The sequence below is a fragment of the Sarcophilus harrisii genome, chromosome 4 (assembly GCF_902635505.1).
Source record: "Sarcophilus harrisii chromosome 4, mSarHar1.11, whole genome shotgun sequence".
NCBI lineage: Eukaryota > Metazoa > Chordata > Mammalia > Dasyuromorphia > Dasyuridae > Sarcophilus > Sarcophilus harrisii.
The window spans coordinates 223,570,852-223,586,502 of NC_045429.1; the positions used below are offsets into that span (position 1 = coordinate 223,570,852).

Below are 15,651 nucleotides of genomic sequence, written 5' to 3' on the forward strand. Positions count from 1 at the left end.
ATAACTCTATGAGGTGGCTACTGTTATCCTCCCCATTTTACAGATAAGAAAATTGAGATTTAGAGTGGATACATGACTTGCCCTAAGTAACAGAAGTAGTAAATAGCTGAGGTAGGATTTAAAATGAGGTTTTTCTGACTCCAAATCCCAATGCTATCCACTATGCTACTTCATGCCTTATCTGTTTCATGGGTGTGGGTATATCATCACCATTTTTTAAGTTTCTCAAACATAGGGACCTTGTCTTTTTTTTCTTTGTATCCTTAGATAATGATACCTACCATCATATCATGAACATAGGAAGTACTCAGGAAACATGGCTGAATGTTAAATGATTGGATGTTTACCTCAGGATTAATTATAGGATGAAATTATAGAGGTACAGTCCATAATCTTATGTAAGACAAATGAGATTGTGGCATTTTTCAAGTAGAAGCTCTCTGATGAAGCCCTCTGAAGTACTAGAATAATGTAATGCTTCAGCACCACTAATGCTCTTCATTATTTAAATCTCCTTCTACAATGGATCACTGTGGGAAATGTCTTAAGGATGAATAAAACTAACCTCAGATGCTTCTAGAAATTAATGAGATCTATAAAAGCTTGTCTATCATTTTATATCTTTAATTCATACTTACAAGTCTGAATTGCCCAGGCATTCCAGTTTGGGATTTAAAAAAAGGGACTAAAAAGTAGGATCATAAATATAAACAGTGGGACAATAATCAACTAATCAATATTTACTAAGTATCTGCTATGTTTAAGCATTTATTAAGTGCCTACTCTGTACAAGGTATTGTGGAAGCACTGAGGATACACAGAAAGCAAGAATATAATCCCCACCTTTAAAGAACTCTCATTCTAATGGAAAACATGCAAACAACTAAATGCAGGAAGGATATATAAAGTATCCCCAAAATCTCAGTGAGGTTTTAAGCTATAAGCTTAAATTTCTCTCTATACAGATAAAGATGTATATCTATATAGATATGTATGTACATATATATATGCATGTATGCACAGATATATATATATATATATATATATATATATACACTACAAATAAATACAGAAGGAGTTTAAATTATGGTCCCTGATTTATTATCCCCATTTTATAGATATATAAATATATATGTGTATAGCTGTGTATATATGTATGTGTGTATGTGTGTGTGTATCTAGTTATCTAGAGACAGAGATGGATCCATAGAGGAAGAAGGGGGGGGGGGAGAGGGGGAGAGAGAGAGAGAGACAGACAGACAGAGAGACAGAGACAGAGAGAAGAAGGGAGGGAAGAAGGGAGGGAGGGAGGGAGAGAGACAGAGAGAGAGAAGAAGAAGAAGAAGAAGAAGAAGAAGAAGAAGAAGAAGAATTAGAAGAAGAAGAAGAAGAATTAGAAGAAGAAGAAGAAGAATTAGAAGAAGAAGAAGAAGAATTAGAAGAAGAAGAAGAAGAATTAGAAGAAGAAGAAGAAGAAGAATTAGAAGAAGAAGAATTAGAAGAAGAAGAAGAATTAGAAGAAGAAGAAGAAGAATTAGAAGAAGAAGAATTAGAAGAAGAAGAAGAATTAGAAGAAGAAGAAGAAGAAGAAGAAGAAGAATTAGAAGAAGAAGAATTAGAAGAAGAAGAAGAAGAAGAAGAAGAAGAAGAAGAAGAAGAAGAAGAAGAAGAAGAAGAAGAAGGGGAGAGAAGGAGGAGGAGGAATAAAAGGAAAAGGAGAAGAAAGAGAAACTAAGAGAAATAAGAAGAAAGAAGAGTAGATATAAGGCAATCTCATAAGGGAAATATTAGCTAGCAATGGTAAGAATAGGAACAAGTGTCCTCAGAAAGCTGAGCTGTCTTAAAGGGAGCCAGTAGGCAGAGGTGAGGAGGGAGAATATTCCAGCCAGAAAAACAATCTTTGAAATGTTTTACAGCAAGAATGAATCACAGAAGTCTCTACTCCCTCATTTTACCAATGAGGATACTCAGGTCTGGTAAATAACCCAGCTGGAATTCCAACCTCAGTCCCCTGCCATCAAATCTAGGGCTTTTCCACTGTTCCCCAACACCTCTCATGTGTATTAGGGAAATTAAGGTTTTTTCCATTCTTCTTGCCAAACCTAAATACCCCAGATTTTTCAAAAGACAACAAATATATGTGCCAATAAGCAGACTATCTTAATAAAAATCTGCCTGAAGTTATATAACAAATATCTAGACCATACAGAACTGACACATGGGGAATAAACTGACAGAAGCATTAAACAAAACAGTTGAAACAACTTCTGTTAAATAGTCAAGGGAAGTTAATAAACAGACCCTAAATGTGGCAGGAAGTTCTTGCCAGCCCTAAGTCCAATCAGTGTTTGCAGATTACTAACATCCTGACTGTAATTAATGTACGGTAATTAATGCACAGTGACATGCAGATGGTCTCTGCTCAGTAAATGTTTGCTGCATGAATGAAGATAATTTGGCCAAGCCCGAGTTCTACCATGGGACTGCCAAGGCAAGAAGGGAGCAGTGGTCACGTTTTTGGGGGGCCAGTCATGAATGTGTTTTTGCCTACTGAAACTCAGAACTGTTGCTTCCAAATATTTTGCACTTTGCTTTCTGCTTTATTTGGGGCAACTTGACAGACAAATTGCCCAGCCAGGAGATAAAAAGATCTAAGTTCAAATCTAGCTTCAGACACTTAGTAGTTGATACTCTGAACAAGTCATTTAACTACTTTCTGCCTCAGTTTCCTCATATGTAAGATAATAATAGCATTTACCTATCAGGATTGTTTTGAGGATCAAATGAGATAATTATAAAACTGCTTAACACAATGTCTGGCATATAAAAGGCACTATATACATGTTTGCTATTAATATTATTATTTATTACTATTTGTAAGTTTAGATGCTTTGCTAACTTCTGACTCCTACTCCTTTTTCTTCCATTTTTAAAAAGAGACCAACAAATAATAGGGAATAATTTACAAAATCATAATCTCAGATTTGAAGGAATTTTAGTGGTCATTTAATTCAACTCACACTCAAATCTCCTCTACTACATCCCCAACAAGACGTCATCTTTCCTGCCTTTGCTCAAAGACCATTAATGAAGGGAAAGCCACTGCCTCCTACGACACTTCATTTCATTTTTGAATATCTGGAAAGGATTAGGAAATTTTTCTTCATGTCAGGCTTAAACCTGCCCCTCTCTGACTTCCATTACTTCTAGTTCTGCCCTTGGGGCCAAAAGAAAGAAGTATATTTCAATGACAGTTCTTTAAATATTTGAAGACAATTATCATTTTCCCCCCACTTCTCACCAAGCCTTCCCTCCAAGCTAACCTCATCCCTAGTTCCTCTGACTGAGCCTCATACACTTGAGTTCCTTCTTTATCCTGGTTGCCTACATCCCACTACTCTCTTTCCAATTCTTCAATATCCTTCCTAGAACTGACCAACAGTCTGACTAATGTAAAGCGCCACAAGAGATTAACTGCCTAAATCCTTTTGCCCTTGTTGAATTCAAAAAATTGTATTAGATTTCTGGGCTGACATATCTTGCTGTTAAGGCATATATAATGAGCTTATTAAGACCTCTAGATCTTTTTTTCATACAAACTACTGCCTGGTTATGCTTCCACCATCATATACTTAAGAAGTATTTTTTTTCAACCTAAGTGTAATCCTTCCACATGTTAAATGTCATCTTATTAGATTAAGTGCAGTGTTCTAGCCTCCAGAGATCTTCTTGAGCCCCGATTCTGTCATTCAGCATGTTAGCTAAGTCTTTCTCAGCTTTAGGTCATTTGCTGATTTGAAAAACTTATGTTTGTTCAAACCATCTAGGAAAATATATATATAAAAGGAAAATATCCTTACCCATTTATTTATCCCAGTTTTTATGACCATTTCTTTTTCTCTTTTGTAGACAGAGACACAAATGAGGATATAATATAGAGGGAAATGATTAAATTACAATAATTTAAAATACAATGAAGTAGAAAAACAATTTTATTATATATAAAATTATTTTGCTTTACATTTGTCATATTACACATTTATTATATATTTTCTTTATATTATGTTAAATTATATATTATATTTATTACACTTAAAATATAATAATATTCGTTTACATTCTCTTGCCACAATCAATAAAACTGTCACCATATTCAGCTCCTTCGAGACTCTCAATGGACAACTGTGGTGAGGGTTGTGGGAAGAAGTTTTTCATTCACCTATTATCTCCTTATCTTTCAGGAAACTCAATAAAAGAGTGTTACGCTTATCTTTCTGTTTAAAAATCATAGTGTTTCCTGCTGATCCACAGCCTGAAAAGCAATGTGAAGCTTGATGGTGATTCTCACTTGTAGTTAAATATAAACAAAGATCTAATTTCAGGATGGAGACGAATTTTAAAGTGCTAATATAAATAAAATAAGCTTTTTTTTTTTTTTCCTTTTTTTGCAAATAACATCTTGCAAAGTGATCATCCTACCCAGGGAACAAGTAATATATATATACACACATATACACACACACACATACACAAACACATATACATAAGAGGCAGTTATGTGGCACAGTGAAAAGAGTACTGAGTCTATAATTCGGAAGGGCTGAGTTCAGATCTAACCTTAGGCACATACTAGCAGTGTGATTCTGAGCAAGTCACTTAACCCTGTTTGCCTCAGTTTCCACATCTGTAAAATGAGCTGGAGAAGAAAATGGCAAAACAGTGCAGTATCAAGAACACCCTAAATGGAGTCCCAGAGTCATACAAGAATGAAATGATGAAACAATAACAATGTACACTCAGAGGTTTATATAGCGTGGTAGGATAGAGTTGTGGGGATTACTTGGAAAATTCTCCCTACTCAGATAAACACTTGCTGTAAGTTTTCTGAAATAGGAAAAGGAGACTAGAACTCATTAATTTCCAAATTAATAACCAGGGTCTTTCTTTGGCATTTGAGGAGGTCACTGATTCCTTTTATTAATAATATGCTAACATTATTAATAAAATGATTACCCAGAAAAAAGCAAATTAATAACATATACCTTAAAATTTGTAAGAAAGAAAAACAAATTCACCCAGCTATCTGGCAAATTAGTCAGCTTTGTAGCCTCTACATGAAGGTGAGAAAGGATCAAGACAAAAGTACAAGTTGATAGCAAGGGGACTATGGGATAGGAAGAACTAAAAGCAGACTTTACACATAAAGCACATTCATTAGTCAAGTGGATACTAGTGACAAAATAGCATATGATCTTTTTTTTTTAATAGCCTTTTATTTACAGGATATATGCATGGGTAACTTTACAGCATTAACAATTGCCAAACCTCTTGTTCCAATTTTTCACCTCTTACCCCTCACCCCCTCCCCCAGATGGCAGGATGACCAGTAGATGTTAAATACATTAAAATATAAATTAGATACACAATAAGTATACATGACCAAACCGTTATTTTGCTGTACAAAAAGAATCAGACTCTGAAATATTGTACAATTAGCTTGTGAAGGAAATCAAAAATGCAGGTGGGCATAAATATAGGGACTGGGAATTCAATGTAATGGTTTTTAGTCATCTCCCAGAGTTCTTTCTCTGGGCGTAGCTGGTTCAGTTCATTACTGCTCCATTGGAAATGATTTGGTTGATCTCGTTAATAGCATATGATCTTAAGCAAATTTTAAAATGAAACATATGTTGTGTATATACAGATATCATAGATTGGATCTTACCAATAGGCCATGATACAAATTCATACATTGCTGTAGACAGTGTCTAAAAACCACTTTTTTTAGTTTTCATGCGCATTGCATACAAAATATGTTATGTTCTAATTCTGCCTCTGCCATAACTAGCTTACTCTCTCTGGGCCTCAGTTTCTTAATTTATGAAATGAGAGATTCGAACTATATCATTTTCAGGGTCCTAGATAGTTCTAAAAATTTGTGAAAAGATTGACTGGACTTGGAGGCAGACAACATGGATTGAGATTCTGGCTTTGATATTTTATTTCTTTATGAATGTGGGCAAGTTACTTAATCACTTTCAGTTTCAATTGCTTCATCATTAAAATGAAGAAATTGAGTTTAATTATCTCAAAAGATCCTTTTCTGCCCAAAATTTATGATTCTAACATTATAATTTTATATGGTTTAGAAGGAAGGCATTCCTCTGATTTCTATGCCCAGACAGGGGCTTAAAGAAATTTAGTTTTTGAGTATGAACCACTACATAGAATTCCCAATCCCTCTATTTTTGTCCACCTGCATTTTTGATTTCCTTCACAGGTTAATTGTACACTATCTCAAAGTCCGATTCTTCTTGTACAGCAAAATAACTATATGGACATGTAATGTATTTAACATATACTTTAACATATTTAACATGTATTGGTCAAACTGCCATCTGGGGGAGGGGAGGAGGGAAGGAAGAGAAAAACTGGAACAAAAGGTTTTGCAATTGTCAATGCTGAAAAATTACCCATGCATATATCTTGTATATAAAAAGCTATAATAATTTTTTAAAAAAGAAATTTAGTTTTTCTAAGGACCAGAGAGAAAGACTTTATTTGGTATAATATTACTAGCTCTTTTAGGTAAGGTAAGGAATCTGAGAACTTTCCTTTTGATTCCTAAAAGCACCAAATTACTATTGATTTAGATCCCTATTAGGATATGGTACATAGAGGAATGCTTTTTCTTATGACTTATGGGCTGAGTTGAAGGATCACAGATTTAGAACTAGAAGGGACTTTAGGTTCACTGATTCCAGCTCTTTCACTCTTACAGATGTGGAAAAATATGAGGCCCATAAAGAATTTGTTCAAGATCACAAAGGTCATACTTGTTTATTTGTGTATTGGTATTTTATTGGCAGCTAGATGGCACTATGGGCAGCTAAGTAAGGCAGGGATGAGTGCTGGGCCTAAAGTCAGAAAGACTCAACTTCCTGAGTTCAAATCCAGCCTCGGACATTTAGTAGCTCTGTGATTCTAGGCAAGTCACTTAAAAACTCTTTGCCTCAGTTCATCTCTAAAATGAGCTGGACAAGGAAATGGCAAACCACTCCAATATCTTTGCCAAGAAAATCCCAAAAGGTACTCATGAAGAATGGAACTTAATTGAAAAAAGACTGAATAATAGCATCATTCTATTGGCACAGTTTATGTATTTCCTTAAGTGATAATATGAAATTATTATAATTAAAATAGAACATCCTTTTCTCCCTTTCCCCATTGCCCTCAAACCTAATAAAGTGAATCCAAAAGTTCTTCCTGTGGAATCCAAAACTGTCTAATCTGCTAGAAAAAAAACTACTGAGGCAGAGCTTCAAGTCAATAACATTTTATTAAAGGATTTGTGGCCCTCTTTAATAAAGTGAACATCAGATCCTCCTCATGATTTAAGGTGCTTCCTGGTCCCCAAGGACTTAATTTTATAGGGATTAATATTCAAACACTCAAGAAGCAAAGTAAAATAATGGGTTTCACTGGATGACAGACTTTGTTTCTGAATCTTTAAGAGGGCCAAAAATGACATATTTGTATGGGTGGTTATAAGATGGGAAAGGTAATGGTCATAAGATTGGCAAGATATGACTAATTGTTCATAATAGGGTCTCCTGTTCGTGTTGGTTAAGAGAGAATGGTCCAGAGGTACAAAAATAAGATAAAGGACTTTCCATATCATGTAAAGGTATCCCACTCCCTAGACAGTATTCTTGTGGTTAGTAGGCAAGTGAACTTCATACTAGTAAATAGGTGAAAAAAAAATTGAGTTCATAGGTTTTAAAGTTTGATTCTCACTATAAGAATCTATCTTATCTAATTATTCCCATATGATATATATAAAATGTACATTAATACATGGTTTCTTACATTAATATCAGTTGACTAAACTAACTGTATACTATTAGATAATTACATCATTAAATAATTATTAACAATCACTACCCCTATGAAATCACACTGAAATGATTAATACTAATTTGAGCAAAGTAGGGGGTCTAATTAGAATCACCTTTATCATTCCAGAACTAGCATTGGTTATAGATCACTCTCTTGACATACATTATATACTTTATATACTTGCCTGTGATTGGGCTGTTTCCCCCCCCCCCCAAAAAAAAAGTGACAATTACATTTTACAGTCTATTTTGCCAAGTGTTAGTAGTAAAACGATGCTTTTTTTGAGTAAACTAAAAGTCAAACTAATCCTGTTATTTTTCCTTTTAGATTTAACCCAGGAATGGAATGCCAGCATATTCACCAAGCACACCAGGCAGTCTTCTGTCAAATCAACACTTCTCTGACCTAAGGTAACAGTAGGTGGCTAATAATCAAGGGAGAGAGTTGTTAATTTAGTCATCTTCCTCCTCTTCCCCCTCAGCATGCTATGTTGCTAGGCCTGCAGTTCTGCAATGACAGGCTAACTGGGTAATCACAATCAGTTATCCTCCTCCTCCTCCTCCACCCCAACTCCTCCACCATTGTTTTAGACCATATTACTCATTTGATAACACAATGCCTTTCAAGCTTTTGGCTTTTCTGTTAGTCATCAACTGACTTAACTTGCTTTTTTCCCCTCTCATTTCTTGGATGGTACTTTTTGTCAGATTCTCTGGTCTTACCAAAGGCTAAATAAATTATTATAGCCTTTTCCAACTGCTAATAGTTTAATAAAATGATCAAAATTCCAAGGATTTTGAGTGTCTGTCTTTTGAGAATTCATAGAAATATAAAATAGAGATGAAAACCTAACTTAATAAATGAATTTCTAAGTGGTAGTAGATAGAAACCTAGACCTGGTATCTGGAAGATTTGAGTTCAAATGTGGTCTCAGACACTTACTAGCTGTGTGACCTGGGCAAGTCACATAAACCCAATCTACTTCAGTTTCTATCTGTAAAATGATCTGGAAAAGGAATTGGCAAGCTACTCTACTATCCTTGCCAAGAAAACCTCAAATGGAATCATGAAGAGTTGGACTTGACAAAAATAATTGAAAAAGAGGATTTGGGAATATATAGATTATATATTCATCCTCAAAAAAATGGTAACTAAAGGCATTAGACTTAATATATCCTTCTACTATCCTCTCCTTCTCCCATGGCTCACTTGAAGAAGTGGACCTTTTTTCACTTCACTTCATTTTATCTTTTATTCAGCTAAGTAATTTTTCTCAACTTTATATTTGACCATTCAGTATCCTACTCAATAAATTCTATTAGCTCCCTATTTCTTCCAATTAAAATATAAAACTTTTGTTCAGCTTTTAAAGTCCTTCACAAACTAGTTTTTTACTTTTCCATTCTTCCTATACATTATTCCCCTCCAACTACTCTACAATTCAACATTATTGCCCTTTTACTCTTCCTCAGGAGCTGTGACAGTGAATAGAGTGCTAAACCTGGAGTCAGAAAGAATTGAGTTCAAATATGGCCTTAGACACTTATAGCTATGTGACCCTGAGTAGGTTATTTAACCTCAGTCTGCCTCACTTTTCTCAATTGTAAAATGGAAATAACCAGAGCATCTTTCTCAGTGTTGATCCCAGTGATGATGAAATGAGATAATATTTGTAAAATACTGTACTAGTTACTTTATAAACACTTTTTTTACAATATACATGCTCCCCTTTTCTTTCCCTTTTCTTCCCTCTTCTCCCCTTGAATATGACATTACATATTTCTATATTTGTCATGTTGTACAAGAAAAAATAGACCAAAAGGGAAAAAACTATGAGAAAGGAAAAAAAAACCCACAAGCAAACAAAAACAATTGAAAATACTATGCTTTGATCCACATTCAGTCTCTATAATTCTCTCTCTGGATGTGGGTGGCATTTTCCATCCTAAGTAATTGCCTTGAATCACCTAGATTATTGTTGTTTTTTTTATTATTAAAGCTTTTTATTTTCAAAACATATGCATGAATAATTTTTTAACATCAACCCCTGCAAAACCTTGTGTTACAATTTCCCTCCCTTCCCACACACCCTTCCCTAGATGGCAAGTAATCCAACATAAGTTAAACATGGTAAAAATATATGTTAAATCCAATATATTTGTACATATTTATACAATTATCTTTCTGTATAAGAAAAATCAAATCAAAAAGGAAAAAATTAGAAAGAAAATAAAATGAAAGCAAACAGCAACAAAAAGGGTAAAAATGCTATGTTATGATCCACACTCAGATCCCACAGTCCTCTCTCTGGATGTAGATGGCTCTCTTCATCAAAAGATCATAAAGATCATTGGAAGTGGCCTAAATCATCTCATCTCATTGTTGAAAAGAGCCATGTCTATCAAAATTGATCTTCATATAATTTTGTTATTGCTAGAATTACCACATTGTGGAAAAGAATCCATCACAGTCGATAATCACATAATTTTGTTGTTACTGTGTACAGTGTTTTTTCTTGGTTCTACTCACTTCACTCAGTCTTTTCAGGCTTTTCTGAAATCATCCTGCTCATCATATCTTTATGAATTTGTGTGTTGTCCTTGCACAGGGCCATGCTAATCTTCTCTTTATCATTCCAATTTTAGCATATGTGCTGCCGAAGCAAACACTTGCTCAGAATTTCTTATAGAATAATAATATTCATAACATTCACCCACTATAATTTATTCAACCATTCTCCAATTGATGGGCATCCACTCAATTTCCAGTTTCTCAATGCTACAAAAAGGGCTGCCACAAATATTTTTGCACATATGGGTTCTTTTCCTTCTTTTTTGACCTCTTTGGGATATAGGCCCAGTAGAAACACTGCTGGATCAAAGGATATGCACATATGAATATGCCTTTTGAGCATAGTTCCAAATTGCTCTTCAAAATGGTTGGATCAGTTCACAACTCCACCAATAATGTATTAGTGTCCCAGTTTTCCCACATCCTCTCCAACATTTATCATTATCTTTTCCTGCCATCTTAGCCAATCTCAGAAGTGTGAAGTGGTACCTTGGAGTTGTCTTAATTTGTATTTTTCAAGTCAATAGTGATCTAGCGCATTTTTTTCATATGACTAGAAAGGGCTTTAATTTCTTCATCATTTGTTCATATCCTTTGATCATCTGTCAATTGGGAAATAGCTTGTACTCTTATAAATTTTAGTCGTTCTCTACATTTTAGAAATGAAACTCCATGTATTTTCCATGGCTGTTGCTCCCTTCTGGAATGTTTTCTCTCCTCACCTCTGTCTACTGGCTTCCTTGGCTTCTTTAAGACCTCAGTTCAAATGTCTTCTTCTGAAAGAGGTTTTGTTGGTGTCTTTTATTGCTAGTGCCTTTCTTTTGAGATAATCTTCCATTTATATTGCAAATTAAGATGCATATACACGTATCCTATATATCTATTAGGTGTTTTCATGTTGTCTACCTAATAGAAGATAGGTTTTTTAGGACAAAGATAGTGTTTTTCCCTTTTTTGTACCCTAAGTTTCCATTGTGCCTCACATGTAATAAGCACTTAATAAAATACTTGCTGAAAGCTAGTAACAAGATTTAAGTGCCTACTATGTGACATGTGCTTTGCAAACAATTCATTTTAATTTCAGAACAATTCAGGAAGACATTACTATTATTATTCCAATTTTGCAATTGAGGAAACTGAAGCAGATAAAGATACATAAGCTAGTGAACTCAGATCTTCCTCACTCCAGGCCCAGCGTATCTCTAAACCACTTGATTGATAAGCATTCAGATAGAATGAGTGAACAAATATTAAGAGGAAGAAGAAACATAATCAAAAGATATAGTCGAAAGTAGAAAGAAATACAGAGACTTAGTCCTATGGAGACAAGAAATATAGGATCATAGCAGTAAAGAATACAGTTTCAACGATAGTGGTAAGGACAGTCAAACAGTGTACTTACTGTATTCAGAACACTACAATAGGTTCCCAGGGAGTTAACAATTTAGTCATTGAGAAAATTGTCAATTCTATCTGTTTCTTCTTCAGTAAAATAAAGGGATTAGACTAGATGACTTCTGAGATCCTTTCTGCCCTATATTTACAATCTTATGCTAACAGTAGAAAAGAAAGACAAATATAGATTGATATGATATTATATATGATATGATAGCTATTGAAATCAACAGACTATAATGAGTGCATTACAAATAAAGAAGTCAAATCTAGTAGCAATATAAAGGAAGGGTGGGGAGATAAAAGGAGTCAGGAAACCCCTTTTTAGCAACCTAAGAATCTATGTTCATTTTGTAATATCATTGCTATAGAACTAAACTCCCTTTGTAACTTTATTTTACCTAAAATTATGTATCCATAATCATTTAATGACATTAAGTGATATATACTTTTATGTATATATAAAAACAAACACATATGAATACATGTACATGTGTGTATATGTACATAGGACAATATTATATGTGGTGTATCATTTATATGCATGTATATACCTATATACTTATAAAGAGGTATATCGGTATGTAAATATATATATATATATATTCAATATACACATACACACTAAATATAGGTATATGTATACATACCTACTTACATGTATAAATATATATATGTGCATATTACACACATACACAAGAGGCATTAGATGGTTTGAATGGATAGTGTTGAGCCTGGAATCAGGAAGACCTGAATTCAAAGCTGACCTTAGACACTCACTGGCTTTGTGACATAAGTGTAACGCAAGTCACTTAACCTCTTTTTGCCTTAATTCACTAGTGAAAGAAATGACAAACCATTCCAGTGTCTTTGCCAAGAAAACCCCAAATGAGGTCACAAAGATTTAGACATGACTCAATAACAACAAACAAATAAACATATACATATATAATATATATATGTATGTATTGTCACATGTTGTAAACATTACATTCATTTATTATAGATATTTTCATGGAAGTACAAGTGATTATACTTATTTGGAGATCTTGTATTTACAGAATGGACAGTAGAACAGTATTTTAGTTTTCATCTTTTAACCACTTCATGCTATTTCTAGTTGTCTTATATAGAATGATTCTACCTAGATGAAAGGGATGATCTAATGACAGACATAAATTTTATAGAAAATAATTGCTATTGGATTGTGACATATCTGAGGCAGGCTAGATAAGAATCCCTAGGAACTGGCTCCTAGCCAACTGGTTAGACTGTGTCACATTTCCTATATGTACCTGTGTGACATCAGCCTTTTGAGGGCCTTGGAGAGCTGGGATATTTTTGAAAGCTTATCAGAGTGAGCATAATGACTCATTCTCAATAATATTTTTACAACAAGACTAAGATGATAATATAAGTAATGTGCTGAGAAATGGACTAAATATACTGTGGAGTTGTAACTAATTAAATGCAGAACTTGATCTGCCTGTCTATATGTAGTATTCTTCCATTGCTCTTGGCCTAGGTCTTAAAATAGAAGTGTAATGTAGATGATTAAAGTCAGCTCCTAGAGAAACCTTAGCTTTAAATGCCCTGACATCAATGTACTTAATTAGCCTGACAGACAGACATGCTATCTTGCTAGGCTCCTAAGATCAATCTACAATTCAAAATAATTTATTCTTAAAAGGCCTATATATTTTTATTAATATCTTTTCATTTTATGATTTTTCCATGTCCCTCCTTTTCACCCTTTTTCTCTCAAAGCCATCTTTTATGACAACTTTTTTTTAAGAAAGGAAAGAAAAAAATTCAGCAAGACCACCAACATATCTGACATCTACTTTCAAGGAAACTCAATATTCTGTAAAGAAGCAAGGAGTATGTGTCTTTTCATATCTCTTCTTTGGGACCAATTATATCCTTATAATTTTACAACATTTTGTTTCAACTGTTTTATGATTTTTGTTCTTTCCATTTATATCACTTCAGTCATTCTGTTTATTGTTTTCCTTGCTCTATTTTATTTTATGTCAGTTTATATAATATTTCCACATTTCTCTATATTGAACACATTCACTCTTTTTTATAGCATAGTAACATCCTATAACATTTATGTATTACAATCTAGTTATTGTCTAGGCAAAAGGTGTCCAGTTTGCTTCTAGTTTTGTAACACCACAAAAAAAAAAATGCTGTTATTAAGATTTAAGGTAAGTATATATAGGAATTTTCTTTCTGTCAATGATCTCCTTGGGCTATATGACATATATATATTGCTTTCCAGAATTGTATCAATTGAGAGATCCAGCAATGATATATTGGTGTTCCTGTCTTTCTACCCAGTCTCTACTACATAGATTATAGTTTCTTTTACACTACTGCTCATTTTTTTCCCTTAGAGGCTGATGTAAGCTACATCTGGCTGAAAAACAAATTTAATCAGTCATTCAGTTGCTTTAGTTTCCCAAATCCACGGACACTCTCACACACAAATGGTATTGCTAAATCGATTGACAGAGTCTGATCCAATGGACTCTAATCCTTTGATTCTCTATTCCACTCTGATTTTCATGGTGTTTATAAACAAATGGACCCTTACAAAGATAATTTAATTTAACATATATTTATTGAATATCTATAGGATTCAAGGTACAAGGAATATAACAATAATAATAAAAATTTCCCTGCCATCAAGTTGCTTACTTTACTGGTTATGTGCAACACATATATTAATAAATACAAGGTAATTTGGGGAAGCAAATTTGAGGTAGTAAGGTGGTGCAATTAGAGCACTGAGACTGAAATCAGAAAGTTTGATCTTGATGAGTTTAAATCTGACCTCAGAAATTTATTAGCTGGGTGACCCTGGACAGGTCACTTAATCTGTTGGTCTCAGTTTCTCATATAAAATGAGATGGAGAAGGAAATGGCAAGCTACTTCAGTCTCTTTACTAAGAAAACTCAAAAATGGGTTCATGAAGAGTTGGAAAGACTGAACAATAAGAAGAAATAGCAACAATTAAGAGGATCAAGAAAGATCTCATGAAGAAGGTAGTTCCTACCTAAGCTAGGTCTTAGAGAAAGATAAAGATTCTAAGAGGCAGAAGTAGGTGTGAGTAGATTTCAGATATAGGAAAATATAAGGAGGCAGAAAAAAGCACAATGGTTTGGTAAATTGTATAAAGGGCAATAATGGAAAATATGCTGGAGTGTTACAGGAGCTTCCTGCTAGTGGCTGCTGGGGATCCAATTCTGAGCAGCAGAATAGATCATGTCATATGAGAGGAAAATAATGACACAAGGAGACTGAGAAACAGTTGTATTCTCAGACTTCTAACCTCTTACCTCTGATTTATTTTATTCCCTGTACAGAATATATATTTTCTAAGCACAGCAAAGTTATTATTGTTTAAAAAAACACACATTAGTTCTCAAGCAACATCTATGTCAGTAAATTTGTTTTATGACCTCCACACAGATATCTCTAACTTCTTTAGATTATGTTGGTCTTTCCCTGAATCTGTCAGTTCTACTCAAAGAGTAAGATAAAGATTGTAATAACAAAACATTCCTTTAGTGTGCTGTGATTCATAGCTGTGGGGGCTGGGATTCACAACTTGGCAGGGGACTTTGGATAACCAAGCAGCCCTTAAGGGGTAGTCTCCTTTAACCTTTTTACAGGCTTTCTGGGTTCCACACTTAAGCATGGTCCTCAACACTGGAGAAGGAAGATCAGAACCAGATTGTGAAGAGCTTTAAATGATGGACTTAATAATTTGTTTT

The 15,651-nt window shown here is 34.1% G+C and overlaps 1 long non-coding RNA gene and 1 pseudogene across 1 annotated transcript in view; both read right to left on the reverse strand.

Moving 5' to 3' along the window:
• LOC116423169 overlaps nucleotides 1-15,651 on the reverse strand; it is a 52,436-nt gene that overhangs the window by 25,498 nt on the left and 11,287 nt on the right. The window lies entirely within an intron of this gene.
• Nucleotides 10,455-10,568, reverse strand: LOC111720648 (annotated as a pseudogene).